Source organism: Eurosta solidaginis, chromosome X (assembly GCF_040869045.1).
Source record: "Eurosta solidaginis isolate ZX-2024a chromosome X, ASM4086904v1, whole genome shotgun sequence".
Lineage (NCBI taxonomy): Eukaryota > Metazoa > Arthropoda > Insecta > Diptera > Tephritidae > Eurosta > Eurosta solidaginis.
The window spans coordinates 174,863,446-174,878,734 of record NC_090324.1 but is presented as its reverse complement, the minus strand read 5'-3'; positions in this window follow the sequence as shown (position 1 = coordinate 174,878,734).

Genomic DNA, 15,289 nt, shown 5'->3' with positions numbered 1-15,289 from the left:
TTTTGGATTATAATAAAAACGGGGACAGCCTAATACTACGACCATATGACTACCCCGAAGATATAGTTATACAAATGACAAATAATCCAACAATTAATAGCATTACAATACCCGCAAGAGCCGAAGTAATTAGACAGGTTCATATCAATAGCCACAATAAGGAACTATTAGTAGCTCATAAAGAATTGACTAATGGCATTTTTGTAGCCAACACGATAGTAAACTCAAATCAAGCTTTAATAAGAATAATAAATACAACAGATAAACATACAATCATTCAAGATTATGACATCAAAACAGAAAGTTTAGAGGATTATGTAATAATTGAAAATACACCTCACTGTAAAGCTAATAATAAAGAAAAGTTAGAAAGATTGAACAAAAATTTCCCACCATTCGCTAGTAAATCACTCAACACATTATGCTCAGTATTCGTTGATATATTCTCATTAGAAACAGAACCAATTACGACCAAAAACTTTTACAAACAAAAGTTGCATCTGAAGGATAACACTCCTGTGTATATTAAAAATTATAGACTACCCCAAGCACATAAGAATGAAATAAATAAACAAGTAAATGAACTAATTCAAGATGATATTGTTGAACCATCAACCTCAGAGTACAACAGCCCTATTTTATTAGTACCTAAAAAATCCCTTCCGGGCAAAGAAGAAAAAAGGTGGAGATTAGTTGTTGATTTCAGACACCGTGGTGTGATGGTAGCGTGCTCCGCCTATCACACCGTATGCCCTGGGTTCAACTCCCGGGCAAAGCAACATCAAAATTTTTAGAAATAAGGTTTTTCAATTAGAGGAAAATTTTTCTAAGCGGGGTCGCCCCTCGGCAGTGTTTGGCAAGCGCTCCGGGTGTATTTCTGCCATGAAAAGCTGTCAGTGAAAACTCATCTACCTTGCAGATGCCGTTCGGAGTCGGCATAAAGCATGTAGGTCCCGTCCGGCCAATTTGTAGGGAAAATCAAGAGGAGCACGACGCAAATTGGAAGAGAAGCTCGGCCTTAGATCTCTTCGGAGGTTATCGCGCCTTACATTTATTTTTTTTTTTATAAATAAAAAATTAACAGCTGATAAATCACTTTGTCTAGAATAGATGATATTCTGGATCAATTGGGAAGAGCGAAATATTTCTCATGCCTAGATTTAATGTCAGGATTTCACCAAATAGAACTCAGCCCAGAATCAAGAGATATCACTTCCTTTACAGCAGACAACGGTACTTATCATTTCAAGAGATTACCTTATGGCCTCAAAGTAGCGCCAAACTCATTCCAGAGGATGATGACATTGGCATTCGCAGGTCTAAAACCATCACAAGCATTCTTATACATGGACGATTTAGTCGTATTAAGATGCTCTGAAAAACATATGATTAAAAATTTACGGGATGTATTCTCCACATGCAGAAAATATAATTTAAAATTACATCCGGACAAATGTGTATTTTTCAGCCAAGGAGTCATCTTGGACATAAATGCACAAGTACTGGAATTTTACCAGACCCAAGCAAATTTTAGATTATTCAAAATTACCCAACTCCCAAAAATGCAGATGAAGCAAAAAGATTTGTCGCATTTTGTAATTATTATAGAAGATTCATACCAAATTTCGCGGAATACGCCAGGATTCTAACAAGACATAGTAAGAAAAATGTAATTTTCAATTGGACAGACGACTGCGAGAAATCTTTTAATTACCTAAAAAATGCATTAGTTAGTCCAAATATCCTACAATATCCCAATTTTGATAAAGAGTTCTTTATTACAACCGACGCAAGTGGTTATGCTTGCGGTGCTGTGCTAAGCCAAGAGTATGAAGGAAAACAATTACCCATTGCCTATGCCTCGAGATCATTTACAAAAGGCGAAAAAAACAAAGCCACGATCGAAGAAGAATTAGCGGCCATATATTGGGCAATTATATATTTTAGACCATATGTTTATGGCAGAAAATTCACAGTGAAAACGGATCATCGACCTTTAACGTATTTATTCTCAATGAAAAACCCTTCATCTAAATTAACTAGAATCAGGTTAGATTTGGAAGAGTATGACTTTGGGGTGGAGTACATAGCCGGAAAAGATAATTACGTGGCAGACGCTCTGTCACGAATAGATATCAATGATTTGAAAGAAATGTCAGTACAGGCATGTAAAATAATGAAGGTCACGACAAGATCGCAAACTAAAAAGAATTCCAGTAATAACAGTAATAGAAATGAAGAGAAGGAAAGTCACAAAGAGCACCCTATAATATACGAAGCGCTTAATAAATGTGAAGTAAAAAGACTAGTCCAGCTCGTTTTCGATCCTCCGAAATTATATTTCAAAAAAGGAAAGAAAATTTGTAGTGAAATAAATATAGAAAATCAAATTGTTGAGGCGAAGATTGACTTAGGCCAATTCTTTACCAGGCTTATGGAAAAAACCGGCAATTTGGGAATTAAGAAAATACAGTTGTCCTTAGGAGACAAATTGTTTAATTACACTCGAGTAGACACATTTAAGGAAATAGGTACCAAAGTTCTCAAAAATTTAACTATTGCATTAACTCCGGAGGTTGTGCATGTGACGGAAAATCATAAAATTAAAAAGATTCTTCAAAAATATCACGCTGATCCTGTTAATGGTAGCCACCCAGGAATCAATCGTACAACTAATAAAATAAGACAAAAATATTACTGGAAAAATATGAAAAATGATATAAGAAAATATATAAAGAAATGCGATAATTGCAATAAAAATAAAATTTATAAAAATTTAAAAGAACCAATGATTTTAACTGAAACACCACCAAAGGCGTTCGAAACAGTACAAATAGATACAATTGGACCTTTACCAAGATCATTAAATGGAAACGAATACGCTGTCACTCTAATATGTGATTTGACTAAATATTTAGTTGCAATTCCTATACAGAGCAAACATGCAAAAAGAGTAGCCAGAGCCATATTCGAGAATTTCATATTAATTTATGGAAGTATGAAAACAATAATAACGGATATGGGATCTGAATATAAAAATAGCCTGTTTGAAGAACTATGTAAACTTCTCAATATTGAGCACAAAACATCTACGCCGTATCACCACCAAACTTTAGGCACTGTTGAACGTAGTCATAGAACTTTCAATGAATATGTGCGCTCATGCATATCAATTAACAAAGATGACTTAGATGAATATCTCAAATATTTTGCATACTGTTACAATATGTAGATGGGGTAGATCTACAGTCCATAATTATTGTCCATTCGAATTGATCTTTGGCAAAAAACCCCAGACTTACGAAATTATACAAGAAAATACGGTAAGCCCATTGTACAATTATGAGGCTTACGATAAAGAAATTAAATATAGGTTACAAATAGCACAGGATAGAGCCTTTAAATTAGTAAAAGAGGTTAAAGAAAAACAAAAAATTAGTTATGATAAAAATATTCACTATAAGGAAATAAAAATAGGAGATGTAGTGTTAGTAAAAAACGAAACAGGTCATAAGATAGTAGATATAAAGGGCCCTTTAAAGTAGTAAATATCGATGAAAACAACAATTTTACATTAATTCCCTATAAGGTAGAAGAAATAGATGAAAATAATAATTTTACTCCAATACCCTATAAAGAAGAAAATACTAATAATAAAAATAATGATACTTTAATTCCATCTAGAATGGGAAACGAGGATAAGCAAAAATTTCTCAGTAACATAGAGAATAGCAATATCATAAATAATAAGAAAATAAAAATACACAAAGTAGACTTAAATTAGTAGAATAAGAAAATGTTCAACCTACAAACATAAAATACAAAAGTAGAATTAATTTATACATATAGAATGCTCATGCATTCTCCAAATGCATAAGCATTCTAAAAAAAAGGGAAATGTAGTGTAAACAGCCAACAATTTAATCCCAAATATTTAAATCAGTCTAATATGCTAACCTGCTATAGTGTTAACTACTTTGTACTCTTTACTTTAATTTTTAAAATAATTTTAATTGAGTTTTCGTGTTAACTTAAAATATTCATATTTGATCAAAAAAAACATTCAAGTTGATATTTTAAAAAACTTTTATTTTGGTTTGCAATAAAAAATTTATTTTTGTTTATTTTTGAGTTTAGATATTTTCCAACTAATTAGAATTTTCTTTTTTTGAAGTTATTCAAAATTTTAAGTTAACACGAAAACTCAATTAAAATTATTTTAAAAATTAAAGTAAAGAGTACAAAGTAGTTAACACTATATTTACTCCCCCTCCAAGAAAATTTGAAACAAACAAATTATTAATTAATATTAAATGTAACCTTTTTTTGTTTTTTGTTGTTTAATGTATTTGTATTTAAATTAGTGTTAATAAGTATGTTTGCTGATTTAAGTAAATCAATTGAAATATTTTTAATAGTATTATTGTATTGAATTGTAAATGTTTTATGTTTCTTAGATATAACTTTAAAAGGTCCTTCATAAGGTGATTCTAAATTAGATTTACGAAGAACTTTAACAAAAACATACTCACAATTTTCTAATTGTTTAGGAACGAAAACATTTTCTTTGTTATGATGAAAAACTTTAGAACGAACAAGTGAAAAATATTTTCTTATTTTATGAAGAGCGTCATTAGAAAAATCATGTTCTTTATTACTATTTGAAATAATTAATTCACCAGGTATTCTAAGTGTTTGGCCATAAACAAGTTCAGCAGATGAACATTTTAAATCTTCTTTAATAGAAGTTCGTAAACCAAGTAGAATGAATGGTAAAATGTCAGACCAATGAACCGAGTCGTTTGATGCTATAATTGCTGCTTTTAAAGTTCGATGAAATCTCTCTATCATGCCATTTGCTTGGGGATGGTAAGGAGATGTATGAATTTTATGAGAACCTAAAAGTTTAGTTAATTCTGTAAAAAATTTTGAGGTGAATTGTGAACCTTGATCTACTGTAATATTTAATGGTATACCAAATCGTGGTATATAATTTTGAATAAAAGTTTTTACTATAGTATTTGTTGAAATATCTTTAAGCGGATAAGCTTCAGGCCAACGTGAAAATCTGTCAATAATTGTTAAAATATAACAATTTCCATTTGAAATTGGAAGAGGTCCAACAATATCCATATGAATATGTTCAAAACGGCCTGATGGTATTTGAATTTTTTGGATAGGAGATTTAGTATGTCTTGAAATTTTGGATTTTTGACAATTGATGCAAGATGAAGTCCAATCGTTAATTTCTTTACGCATGTTAGGCCAATAATATTTATTTTGAATTAATTTTCTAGTTGTTCTTATACTTGGATGAGATAATGAGTGAATTTTGTCAAATATAATTCTTCTCATAGAATGTGGAACATAAGGTCGAAAAGGTTGTAGAGAAATATCAGAAAATCCAGAAGATCCAGTAACTTTAATTTTTGTAGTAGAATCCATTATTTCTTTATTTTTAATATTGACAATAATTCCGAATTTTTCTAAAAAGTTTGCTCCTAAAATTGGTGTATCAATATTCGCAATAATGAATGGAAATTCAAAATCTCTTCTTAAACCTAAATCAATTTTAAGTAGTTTTGTACCGAAAGTTTCAATTGAAGAACCGTTTGCTGCAGTCAAAGTAAGATCCGAATTTCTTTTATAAATTTTAAATTTAGAAAAAGGAATAACTGATACAACTGCGCCGGTATCGATAAGAAAATTAAGTTTATTGAATTTATCAAATATGAATAGGCGACGAGTAGGTTTAATAATAGTTCCATTATCCGTCACCGTCATAATGGATCGTTTCAGTTTAAATTTTGTTCGTAATTTGAATTATGATTTTGATTAAAATTGCATGGGGGTATACATTTGAGAGCGTTATTCTTAAATTTTTTGTGATACCAACAAATAGTTGTTTGTGAATTAAAATTACGATTGTTTGAAAAATTTCTTGATCCTGAAAAATTTCGAGATTTAGATCTATTTCTATCTTTAGATCTTGAACGGATTTGTAATTGATTAATATCATTCGAAATTTTATTTAAATTTTGATAAATAGCCGTAGTTAATTCAGTTAAATTTTTAACGCATTGTTCTAAAATATTATTATTTATACTTGAGACTACAGGAGATTTGGAAGAATGAGGTTTATTGATTAAATCAAAAAGTTTGTCAGCTAAAATAATAATTTCATCTCTGTTTTGATTATTATTGGAAGTCAAATGAATTTGTATTTCTTGTGGTAATTTACGAATCCACAATTTGAAGAGTAATTCTTGGCTAACTATGGAGGCAGAACTTATAAGTGATTTCATAAATCTGAATAATTCAGATGGTGAACGATCACCAAGTTCAGTTTTTGAAAATAATTGTTCTAATCGTTTTTCTTCGCTAAGAGAAAATCTTTCACATAGAATTTTTTTGATTGTATCATATTTATTAAAAAGAGGAGGAGGGTTAATAACATCTAAAATTTTAGATATAGTATCTCGTTGAAGAGTAATTAGAATATTTTGAAATTTTAAATTATCATCATTGATATTATTAATTTCAAATTGTCCTTCAACAAGTAAAAACCAGGCATCAGGAGAATCTTGCCAAAATTGTGGTAATTTAATAGATTTAGTAGAAGAAAAATTTGTAAAGTTATCTTGTCTTGAAGTATCTTGTGTTATATTAGAGATGATGTTTTGTGTTGTATTAATGTTAGAATTTTGAGTTGTATTGTGAGTCATGATGTTATTTGTATGGTTGATATTTTGATTTTCTGAATTTGTAAATTTACGAGTTCGTATTGGTGAACGTAGAACCATATGAAAAGAAATTTAAATGAAAAATTAGAAAATAAGAAAATATTTAAGATTTTTTTTGGAAAGGGAGTTAACAATTTAAATAAAATATTTAATTTTATATAAAAAATAAGTAAATTTAAATAACTATATTAAAATTGTTAAAATATAAAAATTATCTTAAAATAAATTTAAAAGTTTAAAAGGTTTAAAATTTTAATTTAAATTATAATTGGAAAATTTGTAATATGATATTAAAATAAAAATTATACTTACATAAAATTAAATTAGTAAAAAAATATTCAAATTAATAAGTATTTGATTGATGATTGTAGAGATTTTGAGGGAATAAATGACGTTTTTTGGGCGTGATAACAATTAAATTCATTGTTGTTGCTGTTTATGCAATGGCTTTGTTGTTTTCTTTATGAATCTCATCATTTTCATCGTGATGTCTTATACTTTAAATCCGTTCTTGTGTGTATTTTGCGTAAAATTGTTGTAATAGCTCTTGTTGTAGTGAAGTGGAAAACTTAACTATTGTTTTAAGCGTAGTATATTGTTTTTAGAGTTCTTTATTAATTAACGATTCGTAGAAAAATTTTATTTTTATTTATGTTGCATAAAATTTATAGCATGTCTACTAGTAAATTTCTGCTATAAGTACTTTATGTTTTATTTGATTGTCCGCACTTATTTTTTGTTTTTGTTTCGTATATAGAATTTACAGCGACTGTTATATGCAATTTGCACAAAATATTGTTTATTAATTGAAGTATATTTAAGTTTCATTTTTTTTAAAATCGATGTGCGATTTACAATTATGGTACTATGATTTAACTTTTTAATTTTTTTATTGTTTCTTTAAAAGTTTTAACAATTGGTTAAACTATTTTGTTCATCAAATCTGCTAAAATTTGATTTCCGTTTTCGGGTGTTTCCACACAGTCCATCTACGAATGTCTATGGACTTTCACTTATTTTCACAATAGTAAATGTTTTAAGCACTTTCAAAACGAAATATTTTTAAAGTTAATTATAGCTTCGTATTATAATCACTAAATTCATAATTTTTTGTTGATGGCGAATGTATTTCCAAATTGGATTTTAAGTAAACAAACTGATGGCTGTTCGTTTAGTCTGTTTCGCACAACTATTTAAATCGTTGTAAATATGACGGAGTAGTTACTTTAAAATTGCGAAATTTTTTGTTCAAAAATCATTTATCACAAGTACGAGGTATTATATATACAAGCACGGACAGATATAGATTTAGATAATAAATGCATTTTAATTAAAAATTAGCGAATGGAAATTTTCGTAATCATTACAGTCATTAATGAAATAAAATATTTGTGCAGGATCGTTGGTAGGATCGCCAATATATCAACTTAAATGTTGATATACCTGCTACAAAAATAGTCTAAATGTTCGTCAACAAATAAATATGCATTTGAGAATTAATGCTGACACAGCCATTAAAGCAGGTGTGTACAACATATAACCAAACCAATTTAAATTCCAGCAAATTTGCATTCCACCAAATTTGCAAGGTTTGCATTTCCCATAGAAGTCGCAGCTCAACACAGATGTGCAGGTACATATTTTGTGTGGAGTTGTATGTAGGTATGTAAGTATGTATGCTTAAGGTAGATATGCATGTAAGTATGTATGCTTAAATGTAAATATGTAGGTAAGAATATGTTTAGAATAATTTAATATAAATAAGCTGAAATATTTGAATAAAGACACATTCATACATTCGAAATTCACTCATCAACGTCACAGTTCTTTTAATAACATTTGAACCTTTTATAGTGGGGGCATAGATTCTATGACGATAACTGTTTTCTGTGAAAATCGGAAAAATCGGTTTGAAGCCACGCCCAGTTTTTATACACAGTCCCCCGTCTGTCCTTCCGCTCGGCCGTTAACATGATAACTTGAGCAAAAATCGATATATCTTTACTAAACTTACTTTACATACCTATCTGAACTCACCTTATATTGGTATAAAAAATGGCCGAAATCCGACTATGACCACTCCCACTTTTTCGATATCGAAAATTACGAAAAATTAAAAAAATGCCGTAATTCTATACCAAATATGAAAAAAAGGATGAGACATGGTAATTGGATTGGTTCATTGACGCAAAATGTAACTTTGGAAAAAACTTTGTAAAATGGATGTCACACCTACCATATTAAGTAGAAGAAATTGAAAAAGTTCTGCAAGGCGAAATCAAAAGCCCTTGGAATCTTGGCAGGAACAGTATCGTGGTATTACATATACAAATAAATTAGCGGTACCCGACAGATGATGTTCTGGGTCACCCTGGTATCTCGAAAACGCCTTCACATATACCACTAAGGGCTACTCCCTTTTAAACCCTCATTAGTACCTTTAATTTGATACCCATGTCGTACAAAACATTATAGAGTCACCCCTGGTCCACTTTTATGGCGATATCTCGAAAAGGCGTCCACCTATAGAACTAAGGCCCACTCCCTTTTAAATAATCATTAACACCTTTCATTTGATACCCATATCGTACAAACGCTTTCTAAAGTAACCCCTGTAGTGGAATTCACGAACTTATAACGATGCGATTTGTCGAGATTTTAATTAACGATTTTGTCGCTTGCCTTATCGATTGTAATATTCATTAACATAGTTCTAACGACTCGAAATAAATGACATTTAAATTTCGTTTTAATAGTAGAATGGTGGCAGCACAGCTTAACGAAACCTAAAAAATGCGAACAGCACAAAAGGAATGCCAAAAATAAATAAATTCTGTATACTAACTGCTTTTAAAAGACATTATTGTGCAAGTTTTTACATATTTTAACAAAAGGTAAGTAAATGCGGTATTAATTTCTTTTTTTTTTTCTCTGTTGATATTGCAGTTAATCTTGCACCCTTTAACTGACATAAAGTTGAGAAATAATATCATGGGCCAAGTCTGGGGTTAGTCGGTATAGCTGTCGAAACTCCGTTGGATTCAATTAGAATGGGTTATCTACTTCTCTAAGAAGGTGTCTGTTCACTGGCGATGGACTTAGTAATTCTTCAAGTGCTCAAATGCCATTTGATTTATAAATACAGCAGCTTTTCGTGTTTGCAAATATTTAATTAAAGTTCCGATTTCCTTTTTTAACAAAAATTGCCAGAAATATTAATTTCATGATTTTTAACGCAGCCAGTTTACTTGCTGTTGCCAATATTTACCGTCAGAAATATATTTTGGTGTCCAATTGAAAATAAAAGTCCACAATTCATATACCTAATTCACAAACTGTAATGTTCAATTCAAATAGCATATACGTAAATGTAGGTAGAAATGTATGACTAATGGAAACAGCAGAAAGTCAGATGATAAATGTTAACGCCTAGCGGGCGGGGTATCGGCGATAGCGATGCGGTTAGAAGCGAGCGATTATGTAGACTAAAAAATAACTGCAATGTTTAATAATGATCTAGTCCAATGCATTAAAAAGTGCTTAGCATAACAGAAAAAGAGACGACAAAAATATTTAACCCTTTTGTTTATCGCCTGCATTAACCCTTATACAAAATTAAAAATAAGAACTTTAGAAAATGATTATATGAACACAACATACCGCCGCCCTTGAACTATCTTGGTATGTTCAATACAAAAACTCGAGAAAACTAAGTTGACGTAAGGAAATTTTTTTTTTTTACAAAATGTTATTTCAGTTCTCCTTGCAAAACAAGTCTTCCTTTGTTGGAAGAAGGCAAATCTTAACTATTGGCCGGACCAACTCTCCTTGCGAAGCTTTCAATGTTACTACACGTACGCGCCCATCAGCTCCAGGGTGGCACTTTAAAACACGCGGAAGCAGCCATTTCGTCGGAGGATTAGGATCGCTGAAGACTGCAACCACGTCGCCTTCTTCAATGTTGCGTGAAGGATGAAACCATTTGGTGCGACGTTGTAGGCTTACCAAATATTCATCTCGCCAACGGCGCCAGAATTGTTGCCTCATGGCAGAAATCACTTGCCATCGCTGACGAAGATTTCCACAGAACCCTTGACCCTCAGGTTCTGGGATTTACTTCAATGGTTCCCCCACAATAAAGTGTCCAGGTGTTAGGACCTATAGGTCTCCCGCATCGGTGGAGTTATCACATATCGGGCGGGAGTTCACACAGGCTTCGATTTCTGTCAGCAGGGTGCTAAACTCTTCATATGGCAATGTGTCACTTAATGAGCGTTTCAGGTGATACTTTATGCGTTTGAAGACGGTTTCCCAGTAACCGCCCATATGAGGTGCAGCGGGTGGATTGAAACGTCATTCGATATTCGAGTCCGCAAAGAAAGACCAAAGTTTATCGTCACTCATGCACCGTTCAAATGCAGTACGGAGCTCCCTTTCGGCGCCGACGAAGTTAGTACCATTGTCTGACATTAGGATCTTACAAAAGCCTCTACGATTCGTGAACCTTCTAAAAGCATTAAGAAACACTGTCGTTGATAAGTCACTCACAAATTCGAGATGCATAGCGCCAGTGCACATACAAACAAACGAGCAGATGTAGCCCTTGGTAGATTTAGCTCCTCTTCCGTGGGTAAATTTATACAAAAAAGGTCCAGCACAGCCAATCGTAGTGTGGGTGAAACAACGGGCGTATGTTGTGCGAACCGCTGGCAGATCACCCATTGCCTGTGTAGCAAGATTTCGATTTAAACAAGTACATTTCAAGCACTTACGATATACGTTGCGAATCAGGTTACGAGCGCCAACAACCCAGTATCGACGTTGCAATAATGTCTGCATTATGCGGGGCCCAGCATGAAAAGTGAACTTATGTATCTCGCAGATTATTAGCGTTGCAAGTGGGCATTTCTTTGGTATGATTATAGGATGTCGTACATTCGGTGTCACTTGAGCATTTTTTCAACCTACCGCCAACACGCAGAACACTGTTTTCATCCAGAAACGGCTGCAAACGCAAAAGACTACTGCGAAGCGGAATTGGTCTTTTAGCGCTGCAATGAGAAATTTCATTAGAAAAATAAAACTGTTGCGTATACCTGATAAGACGAAGTTTAACTTCCGCCAACTCGTGGCAATTTGGAGGGCCATAACACCTTCTAGCATTGGGCTTTTTATTGGCTCGAACGTTGAAAATGAAGCGTAGGACGTATGTCATAATACGGCGAAGCTAAGAGTACGATGAGTACTTCGTCATCACAGACCAGTGGTCACTGGAATAAGTTACATGGACTCGAACGTTGTTTCGGATGCCTAAGTCTGTCGTATGCTGTGTCGGTGAATTGTGCGTCCAATAATGTTCAGCTTTTCTTAGAAATTCAGGACCACTCCACCACAGCTGCTGATGTAATAACTCGACGGGGGATATCCCTCTTGATGCGCAATCTGCAGGATTTAGTTCGGAACGAACGTGGTTCCAACACTCCGGAGGTAAGACCTCATGAATTTCGGCGAAGCGATTGGCGATGAAGGTCGTCCATCTGCTGGGATGAGCTTGTAGCCACGCCAATGTGATGGTGGAGTCTGTCCAGGCTTTGTAGGACATTACGCGTAAGTTTGCAGGCGAGATGCGCAGCGCAAAGCTCGCGGCGTGGTAACGTTGTTAATTTAAGCGGCGCTACCTTGGTCTTTGATGAAATTAATTCAACAGTAATGCTGACATCGCTGAGTGTTGTGCGCGCGTACATAGCGGCAGCATAAAAGACCTCAGAGGCATCCGCGAAGATGCGAAGTTGCGTAAATGACCTAGCTGCTTCCGCGCCAATGCAGCGATACACATTAAGTATGCAAGCCTTTGCAGTTCTATGCGGTGTTCCAGCCACTTACCAGCGATCGACTCAGGAATGCGGTCATCCCAATCTACCTTTGTACGCCAAACCATATCTTTGATTTTATAGTTGTTGGTGCAAGAAGCCCTAGCGGATCAAAGAGCGCGCTAGCGTCCGATAAAAAAAGCTCTTTTCGTCAAAACAGCGGGAGGTTCCTTCAAGTTAACGGCAAATGTAAAATAGTCTCCCTCTGTGTTTCAAATGTGCCCTAAGGCGTCAACATCCGTATCATCGATGACATAATGCCATATGTTTTCAGGTGTATCACAAATGCTTTCCCTTAGCTCCGCACAGTTTGATGCCCACTTTCGGAGCTGAAATCCACCTTCGTTTAATATTGAGGATACTCCTTGCTGCAGCGACCGAAGCTGCGACCGAAGCTGCGACCGAACAGCTAGATGAGATGCAGCTGCTACTCCGTATGTTACACGAACCATGCGAAAATCCTGGATAGGCTGCGATGGATGGCTACGCCACACTATGCGTTGCAAATCGGAATGTTTAGGAGACACGCAAACCTGACGATACATTTTTGCGATATCAGCTGTTACAGCATAGCGGTGGGTTCTAAAACGAATTAAGATATTGTACAAATCTTGCTGCAGTTGAGGTCCGACGAACAACGCGTCATTCAGCGACGATGATTGGCGGACGCATTGAATACTACCCCAAGTTTGGTTGCGATACTAGTATCCTTTACAACGGGATGATGGAGCATGTAGTAAGTTTGGTTTAACGGGTCTGAAGCGGGCTGCATATGGTTCATTTCGATTAGCTCCTTCATAAAATCGTTGTAGCGCAAACCAAGTTCACTGTCACGAGCAAACCTTCTTTCGAGACGCAGCAGGCACTGAATGGCAAGGTTCCGAGAATCTCCCAATGGTACATCGGATTTCAACGGCAACTCAATGATGAACCGTCCGTCAGGAGCTCGTTTATGCGTTGTCTCAAAATGATCTTGGCAATAGCGTTCTTCTGGCGTAAGGTATGTCCTTTGAGCGCCTCTTCTACCTCCCACAACCTATTCAACGCGCGATCTAACTGAACATCACAACATAGTGATTGTAAGTATTGTACAGCAGACCCTGTCCCACTTAGTCTTCCGAATAGCGTCCATCCAAACACCGTCCGTTGAGTCATAGGGGATCCGGGTGGTCCCTTTAAAAATTCCGGACAGACAAGCTGATCCATGACGTCCATGCCAACAAATATGTCGATATGCCCAGGGTGCATAAATTGTGGATCGGCTAGAATCAAGCCTTGAATATGCGGCCACGGAGAGACAGCTACAGACTGCGTTGGCAAATCAGTTGTAATTTTTGGCAAGATAAGGGCATTGATGACAAATCGCTGATCGGTGCAATAAGAATAAAGAGAAAGTGATACCTCGCCTCTAGCTTGACCTCCTTGCGCTGATCCAATGCCAGTGATATACACTTCGGATGGTGTTCGCGGTAGACCCAAGCGTTGCACATACGTCTCGGTTACAAAAGAGGCATGGGAGCCAGAATCGAAAAGCTAACGAGCGGGTTGCCATCGGCCGGAACGATCACATACTTTTACCGAAGCAGTGGATAACAGAACCACCCTTTCTACTGGAATGGGTGGATTAGCGCTTGAATTAAGACATGCCGATACGCGTGAAGCTTCGGCGCTTGATGAGGGGTCACTTACAGAGGAAGCATCATCGTTTGATAACGGAGCGGCGGCAGCAGCCGAGAACGGATTGGACGAGTTGTTGGAATAGTGACTGACTGCGGTAGTGCTATTGGTGGATACGGCGCCATGTAGAATCGTATTATGACGTTCTTTACAAACGCGGCAGGTAGAAGAACTATTGCACCGATCTCTGAAGTGTCCTGAACTTAAGCAATTTAGGCAGACACGCGCTAGCATAACGAATTTCGATTTTGCAGTAACGTCCAAGTCACGAAACTTGTCGCAGCTGTAAATCTTGTGAGAACCATTGCAATAAGCACACGTATCATTCAGTTCCGGTACTGCATGAAACACATTTGTCGACTTGTTTGTTGGTACAGGTTTGCCTTTTATTGGGACCAATGTTGTCGACGACGAAAGCATGGATAACAAGCGACACCGTATCTCCAAAAATTCCGTCAACTGATCAAATTTCGGGGGCTCGTCACTAACGAGAGAAAGCTTCCAATGCTTACGTGTCTCGAATGACAATCTGCCAACCATCTGATGTACCAACCAGTCGTCCCAAAACTGCACTGGACGACCTAACGCTTTAAGTTCGCGAATGTGTTGTTGAAACTCATCGATGACAGCTTTAATTGCGTCAGCACTGTCACTCGTAGCCTTTTTGACACCAGCCAATGCGCGAAGATGAGCTTCAACAATTACACGCATAACTTTATGCCGCGATTTTAATTGTTCCCAAGCTTCCATATAGTTCGCGTCACATAATTTGAAGCCACTTATAATTTTTAGCGCATCACCCTTCAAGCAGCTCCGAAGGTAATGGAGCTTTTGTACATCTGATAATGCAGAATTGTCTGCAATAAGAGAGCTAAACGCGTCGTAAAATCCGATCCATTCCGTCGAATCACCGGAGAAGCTCGGTAGCTCCATTTTCGGTAGACGTATAGGCGCGGATACCATTGTTTTTGCGGTGTTATTTACAGGTTCGTTACGACT